This window comes from Parus major, chromosome 2 (genome assembly GCF_001522545.3).
Source record: "Parus major isolate Abel chromosome 2, Parus_major1.1, whole genome shotgun sequence".
Classification (NCBI taxonomy): Eukaryota; Metazoa; Chordata; class Aves; order Passeriformes; family Paridae; genus Parus; species Parus major.
In genome coordinates, this window is record NC_031769.1 from 21,644,359 (window position 1) to 21,664,579 (window position 20,221).

At 35.7% G+C, this 20,221-nt stretch overlaps 2 protein-coding genes across 2 annotated transcripts in view; both read left to right on the top strand.

Annotated features, from left to right (window-relative positions):
- The window catches only part of LOC107215556, a gene marked incomplete at its 5' end in the record, with an annotated part of 821,761 nt that overhangs the window by 733,306 nt on the left and 68,234 nt on the right, over positions 1-20,221 (top strand). The window lies entirely within an intron of this gene.
- Positions 1-20,221, top strand: part of ZNF804B (zinc finger protein 804B) — a 40,528-nt gene that overhangs the window by 10,456 nt on the left and 9,851 nt on the right. The window lies entirely within an intron of this gene.

Genomic DNA, 20,221 nt, shown 5'->3' on the forward strand with positions numbered 1-20,221 from the left:
AAAGGCAGAAAAGAATTTGTCTATCTTTTTCTTTTTTTTTAAAAAAAAGCATCTGTTTCTGGAATTTAAATCTGTCTTATAATGTTTCTCAGGTGAAATACATTTTGCCTTGCATGCAGAACATGATATAAAATAGTCCCTAATGAGATGCTGGATTCCTGGAAAAAGATAATAAATACTAATTTTTTATCACTTTCTTGGTATCAATTTCATCACATTTGTATGTGGTAGGTATATTCTACCCATATGTGCCTATTAACTTTATTTCCTGCGTCTCGATTTTCCTCCAATTTTAGCAAAATCCATATTTCAGTTGGCAATATGGAAGGAAAATGCAAATAACTCATATAAACACTTCAGAATTTAAAGAAAATGGTTTGAGAAGTCCAGGAGTGAGCATTTCTGAGCCTCTGAAGTGAGGGATCACAACTACTAACCCGGTCTGCTAAGCACATGTAACTAGATTCCATAGATGGATCTTTTTCTCCTGTACTTCTGCTGGTGCTTGCATTTGAGTGCTCACGCATTGCGTGCATCCAAACTGCCAGGGAATTAGCTGTCCTCTGTGTGATCACACTTGTGGGTTCACAGGGGTCAGGAGCTACCTCAAAAACATGTGAAACCATTAGAAGTTGCAGTTATTTCTGACAGAGGATTAGAAATAGTAATGTTGAATAAAATGAGCAGTGCTAAAGGCAAAACTCCCCGCTGTCCCTGAAAGCAATCTTATTGTCTTCTGCAGTATCACAGAGGATGTAAATCACCCTGGAATTTTCCGTGTACATCTATCACAGCACTTCATTAAAAAAAATGCCTAAGGTCTGCCCACTCATCAAATGCTGAACCATCCTGCTGAATTCAAGCACTCCAGTCAGCTAGCCATAGGTAATAATGGGACTCTTTTTGTCCCATCACTCCCAAACCAGACTTATGCATTTATGCATTAAATCAAAAGCAGTTCCTCTCATCACCATTCAATTAATTAATCCATAAAAATTGTTACAATAATACAAAACAAATGTTTTTCCAGATCCTAAACCTGTGACTCTAATCCCTATAAATCCCCATTTGCTGCACAAAAGATTTTTTTCACTCTTCAGCCGTTTTTTTTAAGTCATCAGAAATGCATCTGAACTGAAATGGAGCCATTTGTACTCTTTCCTCTTCACACACTCCCCCTGCAAAAAACAGTTTATGCTAAATCAAACAGCCTGCTTCATGCACCAGCAATGATTGGGTTGCTGGGTAGGGGAGGTTTTGGTAGGTTTCTGTTATAAAAGGGCTTGTTTAAGCAATAAAACTCTTCTTAATTTTCAGATAAATTTGCTGCTTTAAAAGCTGCCAAAGTGCTGGAAACTAAGAGTCTGCACAGAAATGCATGACACATACAGAATATCAACTGGCAGTGCAATCTCACCTCATTCTGCCCTTTCAGATGTAGTTCAGAAGCTCAGTTAGTGCAGGATTAGCTACCTACCCTCCTGATGTGACAGGATAATTCAGTCTCTTCTCCCCTCTCACTTCCTACCCGGTCAGCTAAGTCTGGGAAAAGCATTCATTTGCCTCTAGGAATGGTGTAGGTGTACCCTTTCCTCTGACTTTTATAGTCAGTCACAGAAAAGCCTCTAATTTATGGTTTCCTGTGGGTTTGGTTAGCTTAGTTTCAAAATGTTTATTCTGAGAGGGACATTAGCCACCACAAGAACTTCTTCCTCTGAAGGTATGTTTTCTGTTTCCCAGAAGTAATTTGAGGGTAGCTTTAGTAATCTGCATGGGTATGTTCTAAGCATCATTCTTCTAATGGAGAGTAAATTAAAATGAGACACTTTGCATCTCAGTAACAATACAGTATAGTCCTCCCATGTGATTTCCCATTTAAATGCTACTACTTCACAATCTGTATTAAAGTGGCAATGATGTTTAGAGAAGATAGAAAGGCAGAAAAGAGGATATTGCACTGAGTGCTTAATCATAAGTCTTTTGTTTGTCTTCCAGAGGAAACAGATTTTATCCAGAGAATTGTGGCTTTAATCTCCAAATATTATGGTTTCATAAAATTAATTTTGTGATCCATTTTCTTATAGATGATTTCAGCCAGTTATTCTAGCAGGAAGTGCTGAATCCTGGACCTAGCATACCAGCCATTGCCCTCCCTGTCCTCAGAGGCTGCAAAATGTTATGATGACAGTCTGGCCTTGTTTGCATAAATGATCTTTCTCCTGTCTTTCTCTATCAGATTATTCTAAAGCAGTGTACTCAGACATACTTTGTCTCTCTCTCTGCTTGCTACATACCTTCAAATTTAGAGACATAAAAATATGATGCATGTGTACATATATATATGCATAAAATTTTGACAGACCATCAAAGATCAATGACTACATCTTCATTGTCTTCTAACACTGTAATGACCCTGGAGAGTTCTAATATTATTTATCTGTTTTTGAGTGACATTGTCTCACTATTGAGAAATTCCTACTCCTTTGGTTAGCAAAAGAGTAAAAAAAAATCCTTGTCTGCATTAGTCTCAACATCTTTCCTGACACACTACAAGAACTTTTCACTGATATTACCTGCTATTGGAAATTAATTCATTTCAGTGCAGGGCTGGATAAAGTGAACACAGGAAATTTGTCTGACTAGAAGTTTGCACTCCCACCTAGCTTTACCTGAGCCCTCTGTTGTTAAACCTGATATTTAACAAGGCTGGGGCAGGGATGTGGCTGACCTTGCTGGGAGAACCTAATCTTTCATCACCATACAGCCCTGTGCACACATCTCTCATTGGCCCATCCCATATCAGCTAACCCACTTGAAAACACAGCTTTCTCCTCTGTGTTTTTTGCCTTGACTTCACAAAGTCCACTGCAGCAGTCAAGGGGAGTAACCCATTTGATAAATCTGCAGTTTCTCTCCTCAAGCATCAAGGTGAAGGACGTTTGCTCTCGCTTGCTTGCTGCCTTCTCTGTGGTAAAAGTTACCTGCATCAGAATGGAGTGCCTTGGCTCTGCTGAAGCTACCTGAACACTGAAAAGCACAAGGGTCCTGGTGTGAATTCATTCACAAGTGATCAGGATACAGATAACCAAGACAGGCTGCTACCTGAAAATGTAATATATGTGGGAGTCGGCTGAACTGAAAATAATATATAAGTGTAGTTCTTTTTAACCATATTATATGTGTCTTTAAAATGAAGCCAAACTTGAGCAGAGATATCTATTTGGTTGACATTATTAAATGGAACCTTTTAATAACTCCAGGTCATGCACAGTGTTCATTCATTCAGTTAACATCAAAGTAGTAGGAGCTTTCAATTTTTTGTATAAATAATCCTTAGCAATCACCAAGGCTTTTAGATGTCAGCAAATGAGAAAATCACAAATCTGTTCCATGTACTGCAATATGATAATTATGATGATGCTAATAATATTAATAATAGATATAAGCAGCAAAGAAAAACAAGACTGTATTGCCATCTTGGGGTTTCTAATGACAAAGCAAGTCTTCAGTTTTGTTGTCAAAATTTAACCTTACAGTTAAATGAATCATATTCTCTCATATAATAAAAAATACACAAGCTAACAAAAACCTATAAAAAGCACCTCACAACATAAATTTTAGTCCCTGAAGCACACAGTAGTAAGTTAGTGAAAAGAAGTTTCAGTCTACCCTAGTTTACATGTACATACCTGTATTTTAGTATTTACACCCATGCATACTAGTATTTGGTTATATTTTTGGCATAAGAGCCTGATTTAGTGTGTACAGCTGTTGGCACTCACTGCTAAGCCTTTATGGTGCCTGTGGATTTAAACTCTAATTCAGGCAGAGATTTAGCTCCTGTTAAACATCAAAGCTAGCAAATATGCTTACATTTTAGCTAGCATTGCTGCTGCCTCCCAGAAAATGCACTGATAAGTTAACTCAGAGAAAGCTCCAGGAATGAGAGAAAATGCTGAGATCTTGTTAGTTCATCTTGAGGGTGTTTTTTCCCAGAATCTCCACATTTATTGGAGGAAAAGTAAGCCATGTCTTTTGGTGCCAAGGTAAAACTGTAATACTGTATTATCCAAACAATTTTCATTTGAAGGAAAAACAACCGGTTTGGCAATCTCTGAGAAATTTCACCTTAAGATCTGGGAAATGAGAAAGAAATGCTAAGAAATCTTCTTGTGGATAAAGGAATGCATGTTTAGCTGTAAGAACACGCTAATCAGAGACAGGACTACACCAGCATGAAGGTCCCCTACTATGTGGGCATGTGCAGTCTCTGCTTTTTTCCCTTGAGACACCGGTGGTCCCACTGCTCCCCTGGGGCTGCCATGTGAAAGGGCCAAGGTCTGTAGCCCCTGCCTGCCTGTATCTGCATCAGGACATTGCACTTTACAAAGCTGAGCATTTAAAAACTGGCCCTGGCTTTGTGGGGTCTGTACTCTGTAGCCTCCTCAGGAAATAACCTGAGTGCTAACATACCTCAGAATTTCTTGCTTTCAGCTAGTGAGTGGTGCTGTCTGCAGTCACCAGGATGCTGCTCCTGTAACTCACAAAAAACACCTTTTTCTGGTGCTTGTCAAGAAATACATTCATACATTCATACTTGTAACAAAACTTTCACATTCCTCACATCCCTAGTAAGATTAAAGAAAAGGAGTTGAACAAGAGAAACAGTAATACGATTTTAGATTTCCTCAGACAGCTGGTTTATAAAGGGCCTTGAAGTGATGTAAGAATTTTGTATAGGTATTTGTATTTTGTATATGTCATAGTTACTGCCCTCTTTAATGACCAATGGATTTCTATGCTCCAAAGCAACACTCACATACACAAATTGTTATATGTGTGAAATTTAGAGGGTTTAAAACTAGGCCCAGTCATGAAAACTGTGAACTTTCTAAGAGGTAGCCCTATAATCAACCCCCTCAAAAAATAAATCAAAATATTTAAATGCATAAAATGAAGGATGCTCACATGTTTTACAAGACAGGAGTATTAGAGATGAATGTTATTGATATGTATATTTTCAATTTTCAGAATATTTACCATAGATATCTTTAGTCAGACTGGGTGCTTTTGACACATCAGAATACCGACATTATGATACAATATAGTCAACAGTTTCACAGATTTTTTCCAAAAAGTATTCTTTAATTTCAATGAAATGCCTGCTTATTTCTAACTTTAGACAAATCTATTTCCCAGCTGATATTTTATCTCCACTATACAATTATTTAGAATTATCACCTCTTCCAGTATAAAATTTGTCAGATAATTCTGCTTCTTTGCAATTTTTTTTTTCTCTTGAATTTGGGGGTATGGATGCCATGGAATTCTCAACTGTTACTTTATTTATTCATTAATCTACAGTACAAATAATTCACTTTTCTCTGCTCTATCCTTCTAAGTACATCTTTCTCTTCCCTTGGAAACAGCATACTCTTGATGTTACTAGTCTAATCTAGTTTCTTTTTATATGAAGACCACAGCTAAAAGCAAAGAATTAATTTCTATAGTCTATCCTACCATTTTTGGTGTCTTTTTGCCTTAAAGATATAGTTTTTCCTTGCTCATTGTGAACTAGCAATTTTCTCGTTTCTACTTATTCCTATGCCATTTATTACATTCTCTCATTTCTGTTATAGCTTCACAGTTTCTTAGCTGTTCATCATACACTGATTTTTCAGTGTATATTCTTGTTCATACTTCCAAAAATTACTTTCACTCTGACTGTAACTGTTCCCAAAGAGCAAGTTTTTGATAGTTTCTTACTGAGTAGTTATGCTTTTCTTACACTGTCTTTTCCATAATTAAATTTAAAACTTTTTGTCACTCTTTCAGGATTTGTTCATGTGAGTTAACCCCTTTCATTCATCATTCTTGTATCTAAATTAGTTTTGATTACAAACTAGATAACCCCAATGGCACTGCATTGTTAGATACAGAACTGGTTGCAATGCCTATAATTGAGGTTTACAAACACTATTTTAAGAACAAGCTTTCCACTGCTCTTGACTATTGGGCTGAAATTTTGTTTATGGATCACAAGCTTTAGCAAATAACAGTAAAAATACATAGTATTTGCAAAGTCAAGAATAAAGAAGTGAGAAGGCTTCAGAATCACTTCTGTTGGGACACCATAAAGTGATACTTTTATGTATCTGCCCTTTAATGAAATCTTTAATCTCGGGCTGTGTGTTGCTTTCACTGAGGAAACGTCCCTGACTCAGTACTGAGGATGGACTGTACTTTAGAATTTAATCCATTTTGTGCAAGAGATGCAGCTGCTGCCTGCAAAAGAAAGGATGATGTGAAATGAGGGGGAAACAGAAGGAGAACAAATAGGTTTGGGAAGCAATTATGGCAATGGGTGTGGACAGAAACTGCAAGAACAGCAAGGCATGGAAGTATCACTCAGAAATTAGAGACAAGGGAGAAGAAAGAGTTACAAGAGGAAGGACCAGGAGAAATAATCAGTAAATGAGGAGAAATACCAGGATAAAGCACAGCAGGAAATACTCAGTGTCAGCCACTTAGCACCACCAATGTCTAAGTCATTGCATTTAGAGATGAGGAATTGAGTGAATAGGCCACATTTCACGACTGATTCTGTTAAAGAGAGTAATATAGATATTGTATTGGCATACAGTAATACAGATATTGTATTGTTGCACTGAAAATAGTAAAAGAACTTACACAACATAAAAAATGGCTGGGGTCTGGAAAAAAATAAAATAATGGAATGTATAATGCTGTTTTCATATACATTCTCCTGTTTTACTATTGCTGGATAATATAAGACCAAAATTTTCTTTTCCTGAATGCTTCTTTCTGTTATTTAGACACAGAGAAACCCTGCCTTTCAAAAAACATGTTTGCATCACAGCTGCTGTGCTTCTGAGCACCTGCAATCCAGCAATTTTGAAATGCTGAAGTAGCAGTTCAGGGGAACAGACAATCAGGTTGTGTCACATCACAGAAACTAATGCAAAGAAGGGTAACATAAAGCAAAACAGAATGGCATCAGCATTTAAGTAAAGGAATAGTATACATCATATGTAGAAAAGCAGGACATAAACAACATGATAATTCTGTGGCTGCACTGTATTAAGGACATTTATTTTTCCACTTTGAAATTTTCTTAAAATGAATGCCTGCTTTATAATACCATGCAATATTTTATTAAATGGTATGATGGGAGGCTTGTATTTATAGGTCTGCTGCACAGAGATGCTTCAGCTGCACACCAGAGAAGGTGCATGTACCAGGGTAGCTCCAGAGCAGCAGAAGCAGAATTATTAAATACCACTGAGCACACTCCAGTGATTAGGAGTGACTCGAGGCGACACATTCCAAAGAAATGTCACCAGAAACAATTTTTTATTTTAAACTTACCAGTCTGTGCAGATCAGTGAGCTTTTTAAAGAACTGTTAAACCTGCTGCCCTGCCAATGCTTTGCTGTTTTCTTACTACTCTCACTATTATAAAAATAAATATATTGGCAGTATTCATCCTTTTTTAATTGTATGTTACTTAGAATAATGAGATTCCTTTCATCATTAGCCAAGAAAAAAAAAAATAAAAAATCTTGCAAATAGTGCAGAGCTTCTTTTAAATTTAACGTCTTGATAAGCTAAACTGTTAAATGCTAGATGCTATGGAATTACATTTGGTGTTCTTTAGAATGAATGTTAATTAATATGTAAATTAGCAATTTAACCCTCTTTAAATTGCAGAAAAACCCATGGGACACCCAATTTCATAGCTGTTAATGATGGTCCAATGACTGTAGAATATTCCTTAAGCATTTCATTATATAAGGAATTACAAAAGTGTACTATCAGATTTTGGCATTTAAGACATAGCAATAATCAGAATGTCAGTTAGAGGAAGTGCTTTTCATTAGTGCCTGTGTTATTGTTCTTTCCGTTCTTCTCAGATGGTACACTTTTTAATTACTAAAGTTTTAAAACTAATTTTCCTAGCAGGAGGAATGGTTGATGCAGTGTAATGGATAGCTTATTAAAAGAAGCAAGGAATTGTAAGGACTACATTTGTAACAAAACCAAAAAAAGATGATGCCAGACCACAGAAAAATACAAAATTAACCCTCAAAATATCATTTTAGATTTTAATTTTGTACAATAAATCCTCACTCAGAGAATGAAGGAATACATTCTTCTTCAATTATATTTAGAAAAAGTTTGCAGTCTGGTGGAAACTCAGAATCTCTGGTTCAAATAATTTCTTCTTGCTTCAAACTTTTCTCATATTTAAAATACTGACAAAGAAAAAGATCCCAAAACTAAATTAAAACATTCTGTTATGGCTGTTTTAACATGCTAATGATAACTGAAACCAAAACCAAAAAATTGTAACAAAAGACTTCCTGAAACATTCCACTTAAACTAAAAAAAACCACGTTTTGACCAGTCAATACTTCTTTATCCTCGAGCATAAAGAGTTATCAAAATCAACATATTCTTCTTTGGTTATGAGTTCTGAAATGCTAATAAATGCAAAACATAGACTATTACTTAATTAAATGAGCTAGGCATGTAAAATCTAAATATTTATGTTTAGATTATTATTCCCTGTCAACCTTTAGGGCAGCCAGATTGAAGTCATGCCTGTGTTATTTATTAAATAAATTATGTTGGGGGTTGTCTCTGTATTCAGGGATACAGAATGTTTCCACTTTTTAAATAACAGATAGGACAGAAGAAGCAGAATAAACAGCATGTTTTCTATCTACTTCTATGCAAAATGAAGTATAAGTTTCATGAATGAAGTATAATGAAGTTAAATGAAGTTTCATTCATGTGAAACTGTCAGTTCCTGATGATGATGTCAGATTCATGATGTCAGTTCCTATGCCAGCTCCCGAAGGCTGGCAAATATTACATAATAGTGTGTACAGGCCACATGTTTTGCACACTTGGTTGGGATTCTTGTGTTAAATCAGAAGATCTGGAATACCTGGTGCCATTTTAAGGTCAGGGTCTGCAGTATCTACAAATAGTGAGGTGAGACGGGCAAAGATGCTATGACTGGCTTTGGTGACCGTGTGCTCACGAGTACTTGAACTCATATTTGTGGAATGACTTTTAGAAAAAGGACTTATTCAACCAGATTAGGGAACCTGTTCCACTTGATATGCCACATCTGTACATATCTTACCTGAGGCAGTCCTGTGCCATAATCAGCTTTTTGGAAATACAGCAATTAGCTGTCATAGCTAAATGTTAAATGTTCACAGAAAAACTACATTCATCCTGGCTTCTGCATAACTTTTGAACTTGCTGATAACTTTCCCTCACCTGAAAAAATTATAATACTTTTAATCCCATTGACATATACGAAGTATTTCTGGCACTATAAACATCTGTCTAGAATCTGCATCCTTTATAAGTCTGTTTATTTTTAAATGCCTGCACCTTCCAAGCAGTAATTAACATGCGAGAATGTAGCTGCACAATTGATTCTTGTGGAGCTTTTAGTCATGCTTATCATCTGTGTTTGTGTTCAAGGAACCTTACAATGTGCCTTGTACACCTTTAAGGGGCATTCCTAGCAGAAACAAATATTTTAAAGCAAAATAGAAACATATGTGTGCATCGCCAAGACAGCAGTAAAAAGGGTGAGATTGGCCATTTATCATCCTTACTTAGTTAAATGCATTCATTAACATATTTTAATTTATCTTTAAAGGAAAATTAAAGGAGGTAACCCAGACATTATCATTTAACATTTTTTACAATTTTATAATAATTAGGCTTTATCAGAATTCATAAAAAAAGATGAGGGCTCTTTTGGCATCTTCTCAGATTAAATTTCAAGGGAATAAATAGAGAAATGTAGATAACATGCATGTGAATACCAAACAAATATAGTAATGCAGGTGATGGGACAGTAAATATACATATATATCTTGAAAAAAACCAAGCCAAAACCAAACCATACCAAACTGAAAAAGCCTAAACACTAATTTTTCAGGAAATGTTTTTAGAGTGGAATGGCTACTTAAGAATGTGATAAGATCCAATCTATATTTCTAACAGAAGTTTTACATCATTTAGTTTCAATCAACATTAAACAGTTCATTAAGATTGGCATATTTTGCTTCAGCAGTGTTACTTTAGAAAAATACATTTCAAAATTTCTCCTAAGGTATTAGAAGAAATAGAAATATTATATATATATAAAGTATTATACATATTATAATATATTATATATTATAAAATATTATATATGTTTCAATAAATATATTATGAAATAATGTTTATTTTCATAATATTAATTATAACATAACCACACCTTTTGATTGTCATTCTTGAGATACAGAAATTATGAAAATTTCAACTTTAAGGCATGATGTTGCATTGCTCTTTAGATGCACTAACATGAAGCCAGTTGATAATTTAATTTTTAATATAAATTTTACAATTTTTTTTCCCTCACTAAGACTAAAACATAAAGCAATCCCAGATATCAAAGTTTTCTGCACAGCAGAAATTCTAATCTTTTAGCAAATGTGTAAGTGTAGAGGAACTGACAAACACCCCCTGGAACCCTGTGACATACTTTATGCTTACAGTTAGCATTTCTTGGCTTGTTTTCAGCTCTTAGCATGTTGATGGATTCCAAGTACTGCTTCCTTCAGAAAAGACACCTAAATACTTATGTTGAAAAGTCACATTGCATTGAGGTGTGTTTACACTCCCCATTCAGGATCTGTGGTATTGGACAGGGTTCCAAATCACTTGTGGCAGAAGGAAAACAACTTATGGCTTGTATTCTGAACCTGCCCTGGATCTCCCGCCTTGGCGCGGATCATGTGAATATCAAATCATAATTAACTACAAGAAACGATAGGGGAAAGTAATATCATGTTTAGGGGTAAACTAATGCAGTTTATTAAGGAATACAGTCTCCCCAGGCAAGGGGTGACAGCACAAGCCTGAGAGCTCAAGAGGTGTTTGGAAAACACACATGGTGTGAGTCTCGGTGTGTCCTGTGCAGGGCCAGGAGCTGGAGCCAAACATCTGGCTCAGAATATTCTGTGATTCTGTGACAGTTACCAACATTGGCATATAAAAACATTGCCTGAAAGGTACAATGTAATTTCCACCTTTCAAAAGGAATCCAGAATATTCAGATTAATCCCATCTTTACTTCAAAGCAGCATTAGCTCTTCCCATCAGCTCATAATGATCATCTTTTCTGAGTTCTGTGTTACTTTTATATAATTTGAGTCTGACTTACACCAAACATTCAATCCATTGACATAATCTTGGCTCTCAATAACCTGTGTCAGATTCTGATTTCCTTCCCATTTTGAAATTTAGAACACCGTAATGTCTGTTTTCTTGGTTAAAAAAAAAATTAAAAAGGGGAAAAAAATTAAGATTCTGGGTTTCAGTTTGAAAATAATAAGAAATTGGAACAGTATACTGTCAAACAACAAGTCAGACTAACACATCTAGATATGGAGTGCATCAGAAGTATGCAACAATTGTTATAGAAATTTTGTTATTTTGGGGAAATGAACAATTTTTTTTCTTATATAATTATTTTTATTGTTGCAGAAGGCCGATCTAAAAGCTAAACCTATAATACATGGGAAAACAATCAAGGGGTCTTTTCAGAAATTAAATTATAACATTTAATCCAGTTTCCCTACTTCTCCTTGTCTCCAGAATAGTTTCCAGTATTGTTTTAACTCACCTAGTCAAAAGAGCATGAAACCACTATCACCATATTGTATCTGCATTGGTGTATATTCTAAGATGCTTTTTTTTCATTTCAGTACATATATTCACAGTATTTCACTCTTTTTTTATTTTTTATTTTGCATGAAATAATTAAAATTCAGGGGTGTAGAAAAGTATGGATTACAGGGATAAGAAACCATGGTATAAATAAAAGAGCAATCTCAAATTTTACAGGAATGAAAATTACATGGGAAGGAGTAGTAAAGCTTGCTTAAAAGGTTCTTTGTGTCAAGTGATGGGAAAGAATTTGAAAAGTGACATAATATTTCAGAAACCGTGAGTCATAGATCATCTTTAGACTATTAAACATGCTCATGTCTACATGAAAAACTGGATGTGTTTATAGCATCATTTGATGTAAGAGTGAATACAAACAGACTATCTGGAGCATGCCTAAGAGGATAACATTAAATGTTAACCTCCCTTAACTCCATATAAGAACATATAAGTGGGTAAGAAAAGTAGTACAGGATTGCTCTTAGAAAAGCACATGATGTTCATTTCTACTCTCTTTTCTGAGAGAAGTTTCTGGAATACTATTAAAAATTTAAAATTGTGGCATCACAATTGAAGTGTGTGTCAAATTTCAGCTCAGTGACATGTTGCACATCAGTAGGTTCAAGGGGAAAAAATACAAATCACAAGTGGCAAATAAATAATATTTTAAGCACATGGCAATAAAAAGGGAGCTAGATAGGACCAAAATATCTTTGCATTTTTAAACTGGAAAATTAGGGCATTCACTCTTCACTGGTCAGCTTTTTCCATGACACATTGAATTTGTTCAAGAATTACCTTATTGCTCTTGTTATTTCAGAAGGAAATGCTGTTTAACTGGGAAGAGAGATGGATAAGCCAAGTAGAAGGAGCAAAAGACACTAGCATCAAAGGACAGAACACACAATAATAATGTGAAGTAAAATTGGAAAATAGTTAAATAAACTATGAAATATAATGAAAATAACCTTTCTAAAAATCAATACAATGTACTGAGATGTATTGTCAGAAGATTGCCCCTAATAATCAAAGGCTAAACTAGGCTCTTGAATTATTATCCATGAAAAAACAAACAAAGAAACCAAACCAAAACCCAAAACAAAACAAAAAAAACCACCAAATAAAAACACCCCAATATCTGTTCATCTTTTTCTGTAAGTAAATCAGAGACTGGGAAATAAACAACTACTCCAATCCCATGCATGAAGAAATTAAAGTTAACAGACCTTCTATCTGAATGTGCTGCCTCTGCCAGCCTCCCTCAGTACAAGAATAGCACAAATAAAATTTGTGAAAAACACTTCACCCATATTATGAGTCTCTAATAAAATATGCACTAAAGCTGATTTTTAATTGATATGATTTTACCATTATGATGATCAACACAGAAGTACAGGAAATAAAAAAAAATAGGAACAATTGTATTTAGCAAATGCAAATAAAATATTTGCATATATCTGTATAAATAACAAACTGCAACATATACTTCTTTTAGGAATTTAGTTTCATAAAGGTGAATGAGCTTGTAAAATGGGCTGGGAGGAGAAAATCAAACAGAAAGATGTGAGAGAGAACAAAGAAATTTCAAAAAGCACTTGGCAGATGGTTTAAGAACCCAAATCCCAGAACAGAAAAAGACCAAATAGGTTATAAACAGCTAATCTCATTTAGAAGGAAAGTCAATTCTCTCCATCTTAAATTTATAATAAAGGAGAGAAAGGAAAAATGGATGGTAAATACTATAAATCACAAGTGTAGAAATTGGAAAAGAAGTGATGGAGGAAGTAAAAAGGGCAAAAGAAAAATTTGTACTCAGCAGAGGTGAGGTCAAGAAAGTTTCTGAAAATGTTTTGAGACCATGAAGCATTTCCTGGTTCAAATTGAAATTATTTACTTGTTAGCAGTGCTATAAAAAAGATTACTCAATACAGATTTCTGTTCTATACTTGGAACAAAGCTAGATGCCTTAACCACATCCATGACGTTTAGGATAATTTTGAAGTACCACCCTATCAATACCTAAGAAGGACCTTAAACAACATATTCTAGAAATAAATATTTTTGTCTCAGCTGGTTCAGGCCATAAACCCTCCTAATATTTAATGTTGATTTTTAATGAGTCTCAGAGCATTAGAAGGAAAAGCATCAAGCTAAATGATGCCAGGGTAGGATTTAAAAAGAATAAATAAGAATATCTGTCATTATGACATTAGTGCCAGGGAAAATACTGGCATAACTGGTACAGGTCTCCATAAAATGTTGAGAATTATAATGTAATTAATTTAATTTATTATGGATTATAAAAATTAGCTCTTGTCAAAGTAACTTAAATTCATCAATTTACCTGGATGTCCCCTGTCCTGTGTTAGCGAAAAGTTTTGATTGGATGATTGCAAAATTTATTTTGTGGTCTTTTCTGATTGAGCAAAACTGCAAGTAAATGTCATGTATTAAAGCTTCTTTACTTTGAGCAGGCATTTTTTTGTTATAGAATTGCTGCTAGATTCCTGGTTACCTCTAACCATCCTACTGCCAAAGAGATCAGTCTATTTTGACCAAATACAAGAAAAAGAATTATTTTGCTTTAGACTGATTTAAAAAAAAATATAAACAGCCACAATCTAAAATATTTTCTAGAGATAGATATTAAAAAGCAATATTTTACTTCCTTCATATATTTGATGAGGCTTCTTCTTTAACACCCTCTAATATCCTTCACACACATTTTCCCAGTTTGTAGCTTTTCATCTGAAGTTCAGTGACTGTTGACTATAAGCAAGGCTACATTTATCTCAAGTACTTATTAAAATATCTCTTTTAGTGATGGACTTTTTCTCTTGTGGAGCACTTCAAAGTCACTGTGCAGTGGCTGAATCAACTTTCCTCTATGTAAACTATGAATCAGCACATTAATTTGGAAGAGGTTTATCCTTTAAAAGATTGTTGTCCTCTCAGCATTATCATTGTTATCAAGAATCAAACTATTATACAGCTAAATCGAAATTTGGCTTAATCCAGTTGCCTGACTTTTTTTTTTCTTAATGGGTATACAAAGTTAGAGGTGATAATTAAGCATATATACCTGTAAATGTTGACTCAGTCTCCTTCCTGCTCTTTCTGGAACTCACTCCATTTCTCTCTGCCTTAATTTATTTATTTGTAAAACGATATCATGGTAAAGATGAAGTTTTGTAAGAAATCCGAGATCTGTCTATGAAAAGAGTTATTTAAAATCCATTTCTGGACATCTCTACTGTCATTTGCATTACTCTGAAAGCATTCTGACTGCATTGAATAATGTTTGAGGCCAGGTTTTGGACCTACCTGTAGCATTCTGGCATAATTTAGACTCCTGCTCTTTTCATTAAAAGGTAGGTGATTTTGTATTCTGCCTGCTACAGTTAGAACAAAGAAAAACAAGGTGATAAGACAGGCTTTGAAAACATGTGGAAAGCCTTTAATATTTTTAAAATAAGATTACAATAAGTACTGAAAGTTTTGAAATGAGCTGGTCTTGCACAAGATCTGTAATGCCAGTTTCTTTTGTTTTAGCTGCTTAAAGGAGAAGGAAAAAGAAATAAAATATGTAAGATTATGGTTTTGATTTAAGAAAGGTCCAAACACCCTGAAGAATGAGGTAATAAATGAACTTGAAGGAATATACCCTGCCCCAAGCTTTTTATCATTCAAATGTGTTGATTTTTTTGGATAAATTGCTCTGTATTCCAAAGTGACACTAAATACATCTAATCAAAGTACACGGTATGAAGCCAGCTTGGTGGAGCCTATCACAGTGTTTGCTGGAACTGATAGAAACATGAGTGGTCCAGGCTTCCACAGGAGAAAGTTATAGGCACAAAGTGCATGTTCTGGCTTCCTCCTTATGGAAACAGCCTCCAAATGCATCAACTTTATTTGGGGGATCCTTTTGAGAAACACAGTTGTATCTTTTAAAATGGAAGGCATCCACAAATGGATACTTTCATCCAGCAATAGATGAAATCAGTTTAATTACCAGGAATATCTGCAGGTCTGGTTAAACAGTAAGCTTCTCTGAAGACATGAAAAATCAAGCCCTCTAAAGGTCCATTGGTAATTTATCCTTCAGGTTAGATCTGTGATCAGCATTTCATTCACTGATAGATGGATTCGCTAGGACATGTCTGAGGACTGAACTTTCTTCCCTCCTGTTATCATCTCATTCCCTGATCCAATAATTTCCTGATCCAATCAGACCAGAATATTTTCTTTTTTGTCTTCTTATTCACTTCCACCATCAATATTAAATCTGTCACAGCTGACTATATTATAAAATACTCTAGCAAATAATTACTTGCACACACTTCAAAGAGATCTGTAGCTATTTATGGGTAAAACAAATGAAAATTTATCATCTAGTTATTCAGCTTCATCTCTCATTGTTAATTCCTGTATATAATAAGTTTTCCAATTTATTTTTAGGCTTTTACTTACCATAGTAAAGGCAAAATCCTTCATTGCTGTTTCCTCACTTTCAATTAGCCAGCTAACACTGGAAGTTTTATATATGAAGTTTAATTATGTTCTCTAGTGACTATCACTCTCATTTGATGGTTTGCAGTGTGGAATCATTTTACAAATAATGCATTTGGTTCCAATGTTAGAGTTTCAGGTAAGATACTGAAATTAACATTCCTTTTTTCATCAATTAACCCTTCTATGGTGAATTTGGTTAGAACTTAATTAAGCAGCCTTTTTGCTGAGTGAAAATAAATCTTTAAAGCAAATCAGGAACTCAAACACTCACATTCAAGGAATTCAGTTCAAAGAAGTCTCTCTAAATGTCTAACAGAAGACATATACCTAATGTGGTATATACATTTTTACCTGGGTCTGCAATACATGAGTAGTTAGGGAGGGTGTTATGTGAGTTATATTCCATAACAAAAATATTCTAAATATAATGGGGAAAAAATTTAAATTATACTAAAATGACATTTTCTAGTTTAATACATAGAAAATTACTTTTTCCTCAAAGATTCCTTCTATTTACGTCCATACAGTTACACTGCTTGAATAAGAGGACTTTCTACTCAGTATACTTGCAACAACAGTTCTTCTTCCCAGAATCTGAAACACTTAAAACTGAGAACCCTTGTAAAATCTATATATTGGCATAGCCCCTGGCAGAATACTCAGGAGAAGTGATACTGTCTCCCAGTACCATACTACTCTGGTCCTCAAATTGAGACACTTGTCAGCTAAGAATGAGGCAAAGCAATTGTTGAGTAGCTCAAATTTCTCCCCATTTGTGGTTACCAGTTCACCACTCTGGTTTGCTTTCTTTATTTGGCTGTATGCTTTCTCAACCTTAATTTTTTGGCTGACATTCTTGCTCTCCCTATTATACTTTTCATCCTTTGCCAAGATCAGCTCTAGCTGCACCTTGGCCTTCCTGACAGAGCCTTACACAACTGAGCAGCATCTCTATATTCTTCACAGGATACCTGTGCCTGCCTTCCCTACCTTCCTTTTTCCTTCTTGCCTCCTCATTTCACCAGCAGCCATGCCATTCTCCTTTCCTCTTCCACCAAAAGATTGGTGTGACTTCTTTAAAGCCCCCCAGCTTGGTTCTGCTCCCTTGTCCCAGAGGGTAGTTACTCAGGTGGGCCTATTGACCAAACCTTTGATTCCTGCCACCACATTGCAATAAGTGGGTTCTAACTTTCTATCAGAGCAGTGGGATCCAGCTCCTCCAGTTTGGTGCCCATGCTGTGTGCATTGGTCTAAAGGCACCTCAGCTGGGAGGTCAGCCGTGTCTCCATAAAGAAAAAAATTAAGATAGACACCTTTAATAGCCTCTGTACACAATGAAAAAAAAGAGGTGCTTTTACATTTCACTTTATCCCTCTTGTTTTAGACAGCTGCTTTAAAAACAGGTGATTAGGTCCCTAAAGTGCTTATTTCTTTCCAGTGGTTGTGAAGAAAGGCATCTGGAGTTGATCAGAAGAACAGCAATCCAGGTAAACATTTACCTGCATAGGGAAGAATAGAAATCAGGATCATAACTCTGGATAGAAAGTAAACTGAGTACTGCAAATGCAGCCAGCAGTGAGCATTCTTCGGGTGCTCATAGATCAGTGCAAAGCAAGTACTGGCCCAAATAAAGCGTCAATTAAAAAAAGAGCAAAATACAACCCCACTGACATTAAGAATGGGAAGAAATTGCTAAATTGCAGGTATTTGACCATTGTTATTTGATGTCTAGCAAAAGGAGGTAGGGAAGATGCAGTTTAATTAACTCATTTAAATCTCCTGGTGATTCATATCAGAGTTCCAGGAGAAAAAGCATAGATACAGCAGGTTTTGACTGAGTCAATGGAACTCAAACCAGTTCTACAAGTAAATCTTTCCATAACAATGAACATTACTTTGTAGTCTTCTAATACTCTCTGTGTTTATAAAAAAAGGGATGGTTTACTTTTTGATATGGAAATGTCCACACACACGTGTGTACCAAAAAACGTAGGAAGAATAGAACATGAGTCTAAAAAAAGAAATACAACTGCATGACAACTATATTTGCAAGAGGTGAAGGACAGAACACAAGGAAGCTATTAAATAAATCATATTTTATTATACGTGCCTGTATTATACGATGCCCAGTTAAGTACCTAATTATGTGAAAAATGCAACTGCTGTGTATAGCAACGTTAATTTTCAAGCATGCCTGTTGAGCTTGGGGTTGTCATTCAGATACCTGCTCAATTGCATGCTCTTGTACCCTACCTGCAGGAAATATCAGTGTGCTTGTCAGAAGTCTGGCACAGGTTATTAGTGAAGAAAACCAGGGCTTTGCAGGTTCAGCAGGCAGTCCCATGATCTATCCAACATAGCTGACAAATTTCATTATGACTCTTAACTAGAGCTCTGGCAGCGCAGCTTTATTTTGTTTTGCAGGGAGAGCCCTTTCTCTCCTCAGACTGTAGAGCTTTTGATTTCTTGGATTTCAGCTCCAGTTGATGAGTTGTCTGCTCTGCTTGCCTACATTTCTTTTTCTTTTTTTCTGCTTCTTTGACACATGCTGCATGCCATTAGAGAGCAAAAAATACTGCTGGAACTCCTATTCTTAGTGTTGGTCCATTTGCTTTTTTGATTATCATCCTAACTGTCAAAGAAATGAAATGACATTGCTTTGCAGTACTGAGCTCCATAGTTCTCGGTTTCACACTGCTCTTTGTTTCCTTGACAGGTAGAAACTGTTTCTGTTTTCCTCATGAATGCTTTATGTGTGATGCTGAGCAGCTCACGGTGACAGCTAAAACATAGCAAGCCACCCTAAAGGGCATTCCTCAAATGTGTTTCTTTGCCCTTTCTTCATATTGGACATGTTAATAAGGCTCAAGACTACCTATGTTTTTCTGTGGAGAATAGGATCTTTACAGCTTAACTATCTCCACACTCATGTAAATATTACCTAGGTGACAGAACACTTGGATTTGTTCTGGGAAGATTCTCCAATTTCATTTTTCAGCTTTAGCTTTAATATATTATTTGAAAATCTTCTTTCTTGAACCAGAAGTAACATTGTCTTACATATTCATCCATTTGACTGTAAATTGCAGACAATGAGGTTGGGGGAATGGAGTGCTGTGTGACAGACCTGGCAAGGGACAAATGAGTAGTGAGAAGGCACATAAAGGGACAGGCAAGAGCTGAACAAACAGTGGAACAACCATTTCTTTCCAAGAAGCTGAACCCTAAGAGTTTAAAAGAGGACTTTGCAGCTGTCCTGTTTCAGAGTCTAGTTCAATGAAGTACTGGATGTTGGGCTGATAAAACCTTTATGGAAAAACTTACAGATTTGACAGACTGCAGATAATTCTGATGAAATGGTTAAACTTTCATCAGGCACTAGGCAGCATGAATATTCTTGCTGTTTGGGGGTTGTTTCTCCTTGAGCAACTTCCCATTCTCATTCCTACTCATTCTCATTCCAACCTCTCATCCAACAGAGAGTGTCTGTGCAAAACCATGGGGGTGGCTGAGAGCCAGAGACCCAACTTAAGCTCCCTGAGCAGATGATTTGTGGACAGACCAGCCCTCCCTGTCTCCAGATCAGTGCTCAAAGGCATGTGTCTTGGAGTCCAAAAGGCTGAGAGCAAACAAAAAACTTCTGGGTTTAGTCTCCCAACATTTATTTTTCTTTTGCAGATATTATCTGACTTTTTAAAAAATCCCATACTTGAAGGATAGCTGATGTGATAGTGGTGAGGGATTCTCACTACAGCTTTCCAGCACTCCTCACAGAGAGAAATCACAGAACTTTTATGGCCTGTTTCCACCAAGTATTTTTCCATGCCTCTCTGTCATATTATGTCATTGCCACTAATTGAATTCTTTCATCTTAACTGGACAGAAAAGAAGCTGTCCCCTCTTTAGATGGTGATTTTCACCAATTTGCTTTGACATAATC